The sequence below is a fragment of the Danio rerio genome, chromosome 23, assembly GCF_052040795.2.
Source record: "Danio rerio strain M-AB ecotype USA chromosome 23, GRCz13ab, whole genome shotgun sequence".
NCBI lineage: Eukaryota > Metazoa > Chordata > Actinopteri > Cypriniformes > Danionidae > Danio > Danio rerio.
Genome location: NC_141043.1, coordinates 40,392,597 through 40,406,669, shown reverse-complemented (window position 1 = coordinate 40,406,669; position 14,073 = coordinate 40,392,597). Strand labels below are relative to the sequence as shown.

Sequence of the window (14,073 nt, the reverse complement as noted above, 5' to 3'; positions counted from 1 at the left end):
TCACTGAGAATTTTGAGAAGTTCACTGAGAAAGCATCACATTGGTTTACGAACAGTTTATGAAGCAATCAACAAACTAACATTGAAGTAAACATAATTCAGTGTGATGAAGTATCTATTATTATTATTATTATTATTATTTGTTTTCCTTCAGCTTAGTTTCTTATTTATCTGGGGTCGCCACAGCGGAATGAACCGCCAACTATTCCAGCATATGTTTTGTGCTTTCAGCCACAACCCAGTACTGGGAAACACCCATACACATTCTCATTCACACATGCACTCATACACTACGGCCGGTTTAGTTCATCCTATTCACCTATAGCGCATGTCTTTGGACTGTGGGGGTAACCGGAGCACCCGGAGATAACCCATGCCAACATGGGGAGAACATGCAAACTCCACACATACATGCCAACTGACCCAGTCGAGACTCAAACCAGCGATTTTCTTGCTGTAAGGCAACAGTGCTGACCACTGAGCCACTGAGTCCCTTCAGGATTTTGGATGGCAATTGTTTTTGTATGTGTGGTCTAAAATGACTGATTTTGTGATGGCTTTTCTCAAAGCGCATAGCATTATTTACTTTAAACATTGTGTATGGCTGCAGAAACACACATAAATCATAGTTGTCAAATTTGAAAATTTTTTGTAAAAAAAAAATCATTGGACTAACAAGTTATTAAATAAATACATAAATAAATAAACACACAAACATTCAGCTCTTTGGTGCCCAAATATTCACCTCATCTAATCTATTTATTTATTAATTAGAAAAATGGCAATTATGAAGTGTGTTTATTTATTTGTTTACAGGAGCAATCAATTCAACATTTCTGTAAAAACGTGCCAGAATGGGCTATATGAACAGATAGTGTTTTTCAGCCAATGATGAACTTCTGGTGAGAGCTTTATGCGACTCTTTTCAATTTAAAAAGGTTTTTTTTTTTACAGCATCGATGTTTTAATGTAGTTCAAAATTAATCAGCAATATAGACTTAACCTGTTAGCCAGCACACAATTTTGGGGGATTTACACCTACCTAACTTCAAATAGAAACTGTTCCTGACTCCAGTAAGCTACAAACACACATTATGTATCACTGGAAAGAAGACACTTTGAGTTTTACTGTGGTGAAAGGAGACGTTACATGTTAAAAAATATAAAAAGTTATACATTATAAGGAAAAAAAATTGCATTGTGTTCAATATTTGTTTTCCATATAGAAACAAAGGAAAACATTAATGTAATGTCCTAGAACTATATGACTTGAAAGCCAAGTATTTCATGTGTTTATATTTTAAATTTGATTAAGACGGCATGCAAAATGAGATTACTGCAAAAAGTTTTCCGAGGCTATGTCGATGACCTTCTCTCCCTCACCGTCAGAGGCACTTTCTCAAAAATGATCTTCTCAAGCTAAAACATTTGCAATTGCTGAATGATTTGGTCTACATTAACAGTTTATGTATATTTGGAAAAAAGACACTCTGGGCTTTGTTATCCATCATCTAAAGTTTATAATGCTCAAAATGAAAAAAAGTTATAGATGCTTAAGTAATTTTTAAAAAAATTGCATCGCACTAAAAATGTTATTATTTCATAAACAAATATGTGAAATTTGTTCTGGAGCGACACAGAAAAGTAATATGTCAAAAGCCACACATCTCCTGAGTATATGTTTTGAATTTGACACCAATATCATCCATTTATTTGTTAAAGAGTAAAAAGAGACAAAAAAACGTGTAAACACTGGCACCATCATTAGCCGCAGGCGAGCGCAGAAATTCCATTGAAAATACTGGGGGAAAATTAATGTTCATATTTTAAAGACATGACGCGGAAAATAAGAATTTAATGCAGTGCCTTTCGTCCGGTCTGAGAGCCACTTTAATATTAAATCTCAGCCAGGCAGTAAAGATCACTGTTTTTTAAAGAAATAAAAACTTAATCGCAGTAATTTTGTATAGGATGACAATTCATCGGAAGCCCTGGGGCTGGCTGACTGAAATTTAAAGTCCGTATTAGCCATTAGCCAAGAATGGCTAATTTCATCTCTAGACCCTTGACAGAATGTGACCCTTGTAGAAAGTCACACCTAAAAATAGAAGCAGGGCATAATAACACAAAATACAATATCATATATATATATATAAAATAAAAAATATATATAAAAAAATTACTTAGGTGTAATCACACTAACATCACACTAAAATTGTCTATTTTTCTTTTAAAACATCAATAAAAGTTCTGACATAACACTTAAATAGAGTGTTTATTCAAATATATCCTTCAAATAAAAGTTTAATATTTTACATTTTGTGTGTGTCTGAAGTGTCTAGAATTTCTGTGACCATCGTAGCTGTGCTCAAAAACCAGAGGTCACACATCACAACTCATTATCATTGGCTTCATGCCTGTCTCATTAATGAAGACGAGACGACAACAGCATTATCCGCACAGCTCTGGACGCTTCTATGTTGTCAGAATGAAGACCTCTGACAGGTCAGCTCCACCTCCAGTCCCACGGGTGGATTTCTGGCACACAAAGAGCAGGTCTGGCTCGGCACCATCAAAGGGAACTGAAGCCTCTGGCACATCAAACAGGCCACTGTAGCAGATGCAGCACTGCTGATGTCATGACTCGACAGTTTTTACCCGGGGTCAACCCTGACAAGTTCAGACTATGTAAACCACCTTTTTACCCCATGACGCTTCTGCGTAAATGATCTGCTAAACGCATGGTGGGTGCCAATGCAAGTGGTGTTTGGGAGAATTTGACCCCTCTATGGTTGATTGCCTCAAACAAGGAGCCTGATTTATAAAATATGCATAGAAAATAGGGCTGCATAAATTTAACAAATTTCGATATTTGATATACACTTACCGGCCACTTTATTAGGTACACCTGTCCAACTGCTTTTTAACGCAAAATTCTAATCAGCTAATCACATGTCAGCAACTCAATGCATTTATGCATGCAGACATGGTCAAGATGATCTGCTGCAGTTCAAACCGAGCATCAGAATGGGGAACAAAGGTGTTAGTGCCAGACGGGCTGGTCTGAGTATTTCAGAAACTGCTGGTCTACTAGGGTTTTCAGGCACAACCATCTCTAGAGTTTACGGTGAATGGTCCGAAAAAGCGAAAATATCCAGTGAGCGGAAGTTCTGTGGGCGTAAATGTACTGTGGATGCATAAAATGTAATAAATAAATTACAAGCATAAATGTGAAGTAAACAGTGTATGCTTTATGGTAATGGAAAATGACTCTGTAAAGTCTTTAATCCATAGGTCTCAAACTGGATTCCTGGAGGGTTGCAGCTCTGCACAGTTTTGCTCCCCTAGTCCTAATAAAAACACAGCTGAAGCAACTAATAAAGAACCTTTTTTCTTTGTTCTCCTCAAACATTTGAGAATACCTGAGATCTTGATAAATCATAACCATAAACAACATTAATATTAATAAGTTTTAAACAAGGAATGTTCGAGTAATATAAAAAATTTAGATCTCTTTATGATATATACAGTATGAATATCTCATTGGTTATTTCTAGACCCGCAATGACAACAAAAGCCTTGAAAGTGCATCTTATTTTTAAATAAAAGACTTTGCATTGTGCTCAGATTTACTAAAATCACACATCTACTGCCTGACAAAAGTCTTTGATCCAAGTTGTAAGAGCAACAAATAATAACTTGACTTCTAGTTGATCATTTGGAAAAGTGGCAGAAGGAACCAATTGGAACCCGCATGGACCCAAGATTGTCACAGAAATCAGTCGAGTTTGGTGAAGGAAAAATCACGGTTTGGGGTTACATTCAGTATGGGGGTATGCAAGAGTCCTGTAGAGTGGATAGCAACATCAACAGCCTGAGGTATCAAGACATTTGTGCTGCCCATTACATTACAAACCACAGGAGAGGGCAAATTCTTCAGCAGGATAGTGCTCCTTCTCATACTTCAGCCTCCACATCAAAGCTCCTGAATGTAAAGAAGGTCAGGGTGCGCCAGGATTGGCCACCCCAGTCATCAGATGAACATTATTGAGCATGTCTGGGGTAAGATGAAGGAGGAGGTATTGAATATGAATCCAAAGAATCTTGATGAACTCTGGGAGTCCTGCAAGAACGCTTTCTTTGCCATTCCAGATGACTTTATTAATAAGTTAAGTTGAGTCATTGCAGAGATGTATGGATGCAGTCCTCCAAGCTCAGGGGAGTCATACACAATATTAAATCTTTTTCCACTGCACCATGACTTTATATTCTATACTGGACATTATTTCTGTTAAGTGATAAGACTTTTGTCAAACTAAAGTCAGACTCTACTGTCCTAATTAAAAAAATAAAAATCAAGGCATGATCATGTTTTATTTTGGTAAAATAAGCGTAATCTAGAGGCCTTTGCCTTTCATATAAGCCACTTCTGATACCAAATAATCAACTAAAAGTCAAGTTATTATTTGTTGTTCCTAAAACGTGGATAGGCGACAAGACTTTTGTCAGGTAGTGTAGTAATATAGCTGTAGGCTGTTGTAAGATGATATTCTACACAAATGCTCAACACTTGGTAAGATTTTAAAAATGCTTTTCAAATAAGTCTACTATTGTCCCGATTACCAGCGATCGTATTTCATAAGATCGCTGAATTTCATTCACAATAACCATGGACCACAAATCCGCCATTTCTGGACTACATTTTCATAAATGCACTCCGCTCACACTCACACATGCTTCCTCATCTAGACTGAGTACACTCGCACCACCTGAGGATTGTCAGAGACTGATTGCACACATTATTTAAGCAACACACTCGCTCATTCACTTTGCCGAGTCTTGTTATCTGTATAGTAACACTACAACGCGGTATCCTAGTCTTGTTTTCTTGTGTTTTGACCTTAGCCTTGTTAGCCTTTTCGTCTTAGTCTGCCGCCTGCCTTAAGACCTCTCGCCTGTTATTTATCTACGAAACTGGACTGCCATTATAATTTACATCTGTTTACACCTGTGTTGACCATTGCTTGCCTGACCACTTAATAAACCTGCATGTGGATCAAAACTTTAGTTGTCTATGTTATAGCCTGCATTATACATTGATACAGCAAAACATGTTGAGCAATATAATTACAGTTTACTAATAGCTGCTTTTCTATTTGAATATGTTTTAAGGTGTCATTTATTCCTGTGATTTCCAGGCAGAATTTTCAGCATCATTACAACATATTATTATCCATTATTATTACCAATATTGAAAAACGTTTGTTATTTATCAGGATTCTTTTAATAGAAAGCTAAAAAATTATTTTTTATACATTATAAAAGAATTTAGCACTGTCTCCTCGCAGCAAGAAGGTCACTGGTTGAGTCTCTGGACCAGATGTGTGGAGTTTGCATGTTCTCCCCGTGTTTGCATGGGTTTCCACGGGTGCTCCAGTTTCCACCACAGTCCAAATACATGCGATATAAGTGAATTGGATTAACTAAATTGGCCATAATATTGTATGAGTATATTTGAATGAGTGTGTATTGGTTTTACTGGGCTGCAGCTGGAAGAGCATTCGCTGCATAAAACATATACCGGAATAGTTGGCAGTTCATTCCGCTGTGGTGACCCCTGATAAATAAAGAACTAAGCCAAAGGAAAATAAATGAATGAATGAACACAAAATGTATTTGCCATCTCATTTGAATTAATTATAATAATATCATATAAGCTACAATGTCAACAGAAACTGAAAAACCCACATCTGTCAACTACTAATGGTAATCATATTTACTGCATATTAAAGTCTAATTGCATCTCAGCATTTGTTTATCCTCAAGATTAGGATTTAAAATTATTATTTAGAGAAACATCTGTGACAAACTCAAAGCAGAAGTCATTAAGTGAAATTAAGAAAATATAACAATGGTTACCAAACAGGTTTCCCACCCAATCTGCTATCTATCTCTGAAACAAACACAAGCAAAAACTCAATTAACCCACCTGAGCTCTGAACAACAAACATCCTCTGAGAATATTTTAAAAGGATTTAACCCAAATCTACTGATTTCCATCTAACGTGTTGAATTTCCACAGAAGGACAGTATTTTGGAAATGTGTCTTCATTTCCAGCCAAACTCCAAATGACAGAGCTATTATTCTCAGAGGATATTAATGTTTGAGATTCAACAGGTCCTCGTCATTACAGAACAGAAACAAGACGCTTTTGTTAAGGCGTCCACATGGCTGTAACTCACAGACAGAGAAATGCCGCCCCTCTCTAATAGATTAGGGATTGGAAAAATGCCAAGAACGGACAGAAGAGTGCAACAGATTTCCCTCTGGCCCCCGACTGCTGTGACACACAGCAAACCAGTCAAACACTGCCATCATGTGTACCGAGAGAAGCCAACATTAATGCACAACATCATGCCAATTTCAGCTTTAAATGTGACGCGAAATATGCAGAAAGCATGCTTAAACATAAAAGATCCTTTATTTCCTCTCTATTCCTTGAATAAACATTCTTTTTAGTGTTAAAAGGGCATCTAGATTAGTCAAATCATAAAATAAGAAATAATTTTATTTTTAAAATAATTAAAGCGTTATTTGAAAGGATTTTTTGCTACAGTATCTAAAATGTTCTACTACATAATTTAAAGGGATAGTTCAACCAAAACTACATATTCAATAATCATTCATTCACCATTCACTTGTTCCAAACATGTTAGAGTTTCTATCTTTTGTTGAACACAAAATAAGATGTTTTGAAGAATGATGGAAATCTGTGAGCATTGACTTCCATGGAATTTGCTTTCCATGCAATGGATGTCAAAGTATCTTCTTTTGTGTTGTGTGTGGGGAAAATGCACTTGAGGAAAAAATAATAGAGTAAATTTTCATTTTTAGAATGATCCAAAAGAGTGCAACCTAAAAAAAAAACAATCATTATCAAATCACATTAGGGCTGGGTGAAATGGCGAAAATGCAATCTTTAAAATTATTTTCTATATTGAATGATATCAATATATATTTCAATATAAGTTCTTAATACTTCCAGATTTTCAAAGATTACCCCAACAATGACTGAAGCTACAAGGCTTATAGAGGGTCCATTAAATGGCATAACACAATCACAGAAAATTCGGTGCATCTCTAATATCAACACACTTTTAGATTCCCATTGTTGCACATTTCTGTAGTGTGATTGGCTCTTAGATCAATATAAAGTAAAAAAGTCCAGAGTTTATCATTGTTATTGACATTTTTATCGCGATTCGATATATCGTTTATTGGCCCAGCCCTAAATCACAATCATCGCAAGCTTTTCAAATAAACCAAGCAAAGCAGAAAGTGCCAGTAAAAGAACAAAATCAATTTCATCCTCGATGAAGAGATTTATTTGTTCAACATGATCTCACAGCAATTCGTAACTATTTAATTTATATACATTTGTACATTTTAGTACAGTTTTAGGGGTTGGGTTTGGAAGCATGCCTCCTTAAAAATAAAATAAAAATATCATACGAATGAAGTCATATGAATTTGCATGAATTATCCACTTTTGTGACAGTACACAAAATAGTTACATACAGTTGAAGTGAGAATTATTAGAATTACTTTTTTTTTTTATATTTCCCAAATGACGTTTAACAGAGCAAGGAAATTTTCATAGTATGTATAAAAATATTTTTTCTTGTGGAGAAAGTCTTATTTGTTTTATTTTGGCTAGAAGAAAAGCAGTTTTTAATTTTTTAAAAGCCATTTTAAGGTAAAAATTATTAGCCCCTTTTTGTTCCTACAGAACAAACCATCATTATACAACGAATTGCCTAATTACCCTAACCTGCCTAGTTAACCTAATTAACCTAGTTAAGCCATTAAATGTCACTTTATGCTGTATAGAAGTGTCTTGAAAAATATCTAGTCAAATATTATTTACTGTCATCATGGCAAAGATAAAATAAAACAGTTATTAGAAATGAGTTATTAAAACTATTATGTTTAGAAATGTGCTAAAAAAATCTTCTCTCCGTTAAACAGAAATTAAGGAAAAAAATAAACAGGGGGGCTAATGATTCGGACTTCAACTGTATGTCATCACTTCAATATGTTCCCTCTGCCGCCGCGCTTGCTGTCGCCCGCAGCTTTTGATCGTTGGGTGGCCCTTTAACCATAGATTTTCAGCTGTATGTGTACTTTATGTGATGTGATGTGTTCAATTAAAATATCATTTTTGTTTGGTTGTTTTGGCTTTCTCAGAAATAAACATGCTTTTACACTATACTGTTTGTTTTAGAAAAGATACATGGTAAGAAGTATAGCCCTATAGGCTGCAGAAATTAAGCAAATATAAGAATTAAGCCTTTAAAGTGTCCTATTAAATTGCGTTGGGGTGAAAAGACAGTTCCGATTGCTAAATCTGAAAAAATTTCAAAATATGCAAACAAACTAATAAATTAAACAGATTGCAATGACATTCATTAAAACAACACAGGGCAAGACGTGTTTAAACATTTATTTATTTTCTTTTCAGCTAATTCCCTTTATTAATAAGGAGTCGCCACAGCGGAATGAACCGCCAACTTATCCAGCACGTTTAATGCAGTGGATGCTTTTCCAGCCGCAACCCCACACCGGGAAACACCCACTACAGCCAATTAAGCTTATTCAATTCACCTATAGGACACGTCTTTATGTGGGGGAAATCGGAGCACACTAAGGAAACCAATGCAATCCAAAACTCCACACAGAAATGCCAACTGACCCAGCTGAGGCTCGAACCAGCAACCTTCTTGCTGTGAGGCGATCGTGCTACCCACCGCACCACCATGACACCCCAAGATGTGTTTAAAAAACCTTATCAAATGTCTCTCATTCTGAACGAACAAATGTTCGTAACGGAATAACAGAAAAGGTCTTTGTTATTTACTCAGCATGCAATATGTAACCGTTTCAAAGTCTGTCTAATTTGTTTCACTGCAGGTTCATGTGATATGCATATAATATTGACATTTAATACTGAAAGAACTTCCTTTTGCCATCATGGTGAAGTTATAACCTAAATCTTAAACGTGCGCACAGTACAAGATATGAAAACCGCAGCACACACTACAAGATATTATTAAGATTATCGTGCCCGATGGAGCACATCACCTGACTGCAGTATAACTTGCTCTATCAATAATTATTATTCATTATAGGATAGGTTACAAATATTTGTACATCTCCTTGTGATTTGTTTATCATCATCCGCATGAAAACATATCTTTCTGGACCAAGAACCAAGAAGGAGATCCCAAAAGTGACAGACAATGATCACCCCCGCCTCCCATCATCCTCTCCCTGGAGCAAAAGCGTGTGAATCACTCCCAACAGAACAGCCAAATCACCCACTACACACACGCTCTGCACGGCTGCCACCACACACCATGCAGGAAAACAGAAACAACCACCTGTTGATCCACAGCAGACTGACTACAGATCCATCACTTTGCAAGCGCACTAAAAATAGACACAATAAAACACACACACACACACACACTCAAAGGCAAAACTAAATCAGTCAAACAATTCAGAGTTCAGATCCTCATGCACTTTTTTTCCAGAAGTCTTACCTCACATCTGCAGCCTTCGCAATTCTCTCTCGACGACTGGTTTGGTGGTGTCCACAAAAATAACATCAGGTGGATTGCAACTCCGAAAAAAGCTCTTCTTTACCTCTTGGAGACGGACGCAACAACTGAACCGAATGAAGACCGGAGGGAGGTTAGAGAGAGAGAGAGACTGACAGATATAGAAGCAGCTGGAGGAAGCTTAACGCAGTCAATCAGCGCAGCAACATGTGGTTATGAAGCTGTGGCAGGAACGCAAGAGCTTGTCCTGTGCAACAGATTAAAGACGAACCCCACCAGCCTCCCCCCCCGCCAACGCTCAATTCTCCCCTCAGCATCTGTACCACCCACCTACCAGCTCTCCCCCACCTCTCGGTCTCTCCGTAATCAGTGACGAGAGCCCATTCATGTATCCTATTTGATAGGGTACCACGGGCTGAAATGCAACACCATGCATGAGGGGGGGAAATGAGGGGAGGGTGAGAGATCACAGATGATGCGAAGGATTCAGACTGACGTTTTATTTATTTAAATTTTCCTTCAATCATTCATGCTTTCCTAAGCTCACTATCTTGGTTTCAATATGACAGGCGTTGATTTATTATTATTTTATGAATGCATTTCATGGCTGTGGCGTCTGATTAATCTGCTTTTGCAGAGGACGTAACCATGACAATCAATATGGAGCCTCCAGGGCTTCTTAAAAGACAACAGGTTGGTTGGTTGGAGAAAGTGTGTGTGTGTGTGTGTGTGTGTGTGTGGTTAGTGATGTGCGCTGCTTTGGCTCGAATCTCAGCTTCTGTTGCTCAATTAAATTAACATGTGCTATTTACTGTCTCTCTTTCTCTCTCTCTTGCTCACTCGCTCTTCCTGAACGTCCCTTATCTCGTCTGCTGGGATTTACAGAGGGCTGCGGTGGTTCATCTGCAATAATTGAGAATATATGTCAAATCCAGGAGCAAAGCGAAAGGGAATGGATGGCATTCATAAATGTGAGCTGCAAAATAATCTGTAAATAATAAATCATTTTTTTAAAAAACAGTTATTCATTGAAAAACAATGCGCAAATAAACAAAAGCATACAGCGAAATAAAAGACTGCGGAAAAGAGACACATCATTTTTAACCTTCGTTGTCTTGGGTTATTGAAAATGGATGATATGCAAGATTATTACTTGATAACAATCCATAATCAAACAAAAAGTGCTCAGGCGTAGCTTAAGTAATGTATCGATTCTCTTTAGGTAAGGATTCATCAGAATAAAAAGCAAAAATCAGTCCAAGGCACTCAAAAAATGTGGACAAAATATTAAAAATATTGTCACCACAGCAAAATGGACCACAAACTATTCCAGCATATGTTTTACACATTGTAAAACATGCACTTCCAGCAGCAACCCAGTACTGGGAAACCCTTTGTGCTCAACAGAAGAAAAAGAGTCAAACAGGTTTGGAACAAGTGTGGGGTGAATAAATGATGAGGGAATTTTCAGTTTTGGGTGAGCTAGGCCTTTAAAGCGTACTATCTGTATATGTTTTAATTGGGTTTAAAGAAAATGTTAAACATTTAAATGGAAAATCCCTTAACCTGTTTCTTACACAGTAGCCAATGTTCAGATGAGGTATTTCTAGCACATTGCATTCCTATCACCATGGTTACATCAACTATGACTTCCTATATGATGGTAATGAAGGTATTATTTTTGAAAAATGTACACACTGTATAATATGTATCTACAACAGTCATGTCAAAGCAGTCAGTAAATCAGCATACTATCATCTCAAAAACATAGCAAGAATCAGAGGCTTTGTTTCCAGTGAAGATTTAGAGAAACTTGTTCATGCTTTTATCAGCAGCAGGGTGGATTACTGTAATGGACTCCTCACTGGCCTTCCTAAAAAGACAGTCAGACAGTTGCAGCTCATCCAGAATGCTGCAGCCAGAATTCTGACCAGAACCAGGAAATCAGAGCACATCACACCTGTACTCAGGTCTCTACACTGGCTCCCAGTTAAATTCAGAATAGACTTTAAAGTATTATTACTGGTCTATAAATCACTAAATGGCCAAGGACCTCAATACATTACAGATATGCTCACTGAATACAAACACAACAGATCACTCAGATCTTTAGGATCATATAAACTAGAAGTTCCAAGGGTTCAGTCAAAGTAGGGTTAATCAGCTTTCAGCCACTATGCCCCTCGCTGCTGGAATCAGCTTCCAGAAATGATCAGATGTGCTCCAACATTAGGCACATTCAAATCAAGACTGAAAACACATCTGTTTAGCTGTGCCTTTACTGAATGAGCACTGTGCTGCGTCCGACAGATCGCACTATTATGTTTTTCTCTTCTTCTTCATTCTTTCATATCACATTTTACCTGTTTTTATGTTTTTTAATCAGTTTTATTATTTGTTTTTGTTTATTTATTTATTTTTACTTGTTTCTTTTATTCTTGTTTATGTAAAGCACTTTGAATTGCCACTGTGTATGAAATGTGCTATATAAATAAACTTGCCTTGCCTTGCCTACTTTTTCTTCCAGAATAACCACTGGTGTCCCTTCTGAAAATGGACCAGGATTTTCATTCATTCATTTATTCATTTTCCTTCGGCTTAGTCTCTTTTGCTGAGGCCATCTTCCAGCCTCCACCGCGGTGACTGAAGCTCTGTACAAGACTTTTGGCCAGCAGAGAAATGAAAATGGTCGTGCCCAACTAAGTCTGGTTCTCTCAATGTTTTTTTTCTTCACTCTCCTATCAGGTGAAGTTTTTTTTCCCTCTCCGCTGTCGCCACTGGCTCACATGGTTCAGGATTGGTAGAGCTACGCATCGATGAATTTGCTCTTCAGTGTTTGAACTCTCAGTAATGATTTTAAATCACACTGAACTGAGCTAAACTAAACTGAACTGAACTTAAACACTAAAAACTGAACTACACTGTTCCAGTTACTATGACCATCCATGTGAAGCTGCTTTGACACAATCTACATTGTAAAAGCGCTATACAAATAAAGCTGAATTGAATTGAATTTATTCATCAGGGGTGGCCACAGCAGAATGAACCGTCAACTTAACCAGCATATGTTTTACACAGCGAATGCCCTTCCAGCTGCAACCCAGTACTGGGAAACATCCATACACACTCATTTACACACATATATAGTGCCGATTTAGTTTACTCACACCAACATGAAGAGAACATGCAAACTCCACACAGAAATGCCAACTGATCCAGCAGGGACTATAACCAGTGACCTTCTTGATGTGAGGCAACAGTGCTGACCAGAATTTTATTACAAATAAATAATATGTTTTTCTACCTAGTTGAACCATGGCAACCCTAAATTAACCAAGGTTTTGGTGCACTAACCATAATATAATCATGGTATTGAAGTAAAATCATATAATCAATTTGCCAAAAAACATCGCTGTACGTTTTATTATAAACCAATTGGGTGTTGCAAGAAGGATTTTGATATAGCTTTGAAGAATGAATGGATGTGTTAATAAATTAAATGTGATTCATTTCAGGGATACTGGACAAGTTGTGTAATGACGCCTGAATTTTCTGTTAAAGTGAAATATCTTTAGCAATTTTTAACAATATTGCCATAGTGGGAGGCACGGTGGCTCAGTGGTCAGCATTGTCGCCTCACAGCAAGAAGGTCGCTGGTTTGAGACCCGGTTGGGTCAGATGGAATTTCTGTGTGGAGTTTGCATGTTCTTATCGTGTTGGCATGGGTTTCTTCTGGGTGCTCCGGTTTCCCCCACAGTCCAAACACATGCGGTATAGATGAATTGAATAAGCTAAAACAGGTGATGGATACGTTGGTGGATCATTCTGCTGTGGCAACCGCTAATGAATATAGGGACTAAGCTGAAGGAAAATGAATGAATGAATGAATGAATGAATGGTAAAACTGTGGTATAGATCACAATTTGCCACAAAAACATACTTTTACTATAAGAAAATTGGGGTTACGTAGTGTTACAAGAGGGATTTTTATATGATTTTAAAGAATAAATAATAATAATAATAACAATAATTAATTGAGTTTAATAAAGTAAGCTTGATTCATTTACAATAATAATAATAAAAATTATAATTTATTCATTTATAATAATAATAATAATAATAAAATGAGTTTGTTAATAAAGTAAACGCGATTAATTTCAGGGATACTAGGAAAGTTGAGTAATGACGCCTGAGTTTTCTGTTAATGTGAAATTTCTTTAACAATTTTAACAATATTGCCATAGTAGGAAATACAGTTAAGCACGTGCAGAGATAAACTGCCATTAGGCAAAAATGTAATTTAGTAAATGTACAAAAATATCTAAGTATTGTTTTGGCCACTAGTCATTGGAAAATAAATTATATTAATAAAAAATACTACAGAGGCAGAACATTGGGGCAGTGGGTAGCACTGTCACCTCACAGCAAGAAGGTTGCTGGTGTGAGCCTCAGC

The 14,073-nt window shown here is 36.9% G+C and overlaps 1 protein-coding gene across 2 annotated transcripts in view; it reads right to left on the bottom strand.

Moving 5' to 3' along the window:
• The window catches only part of vwa5b1 (von Willebrand factor A domain containing 5B1), a 108,696-nt gene that overhangs the window by 93,848 nt on the left and 775 nt on the right, over window positions 1-14,073 (bottom strand). The window contains exons 2-3 of one of the 2 annotated variants that reach the window (XM_087307593.1): window positions 10,433-10,523; window positions 9,603-9,727 (exon numbers count right to left, since the gene is read on the bottom strand). The exons of the other annotated variant lie outside the window; for it this stretch is intronic. The gene's annotated coding sequence lies outside the window, so the exon portion shown is untranslated. The remainder of the gene's footprint in view (window positions 1-9,602; window positions 9,728-10,432; window positions 10,524-14,073) is intronic. 2 annotated transcript variants of the gene reach the window in all.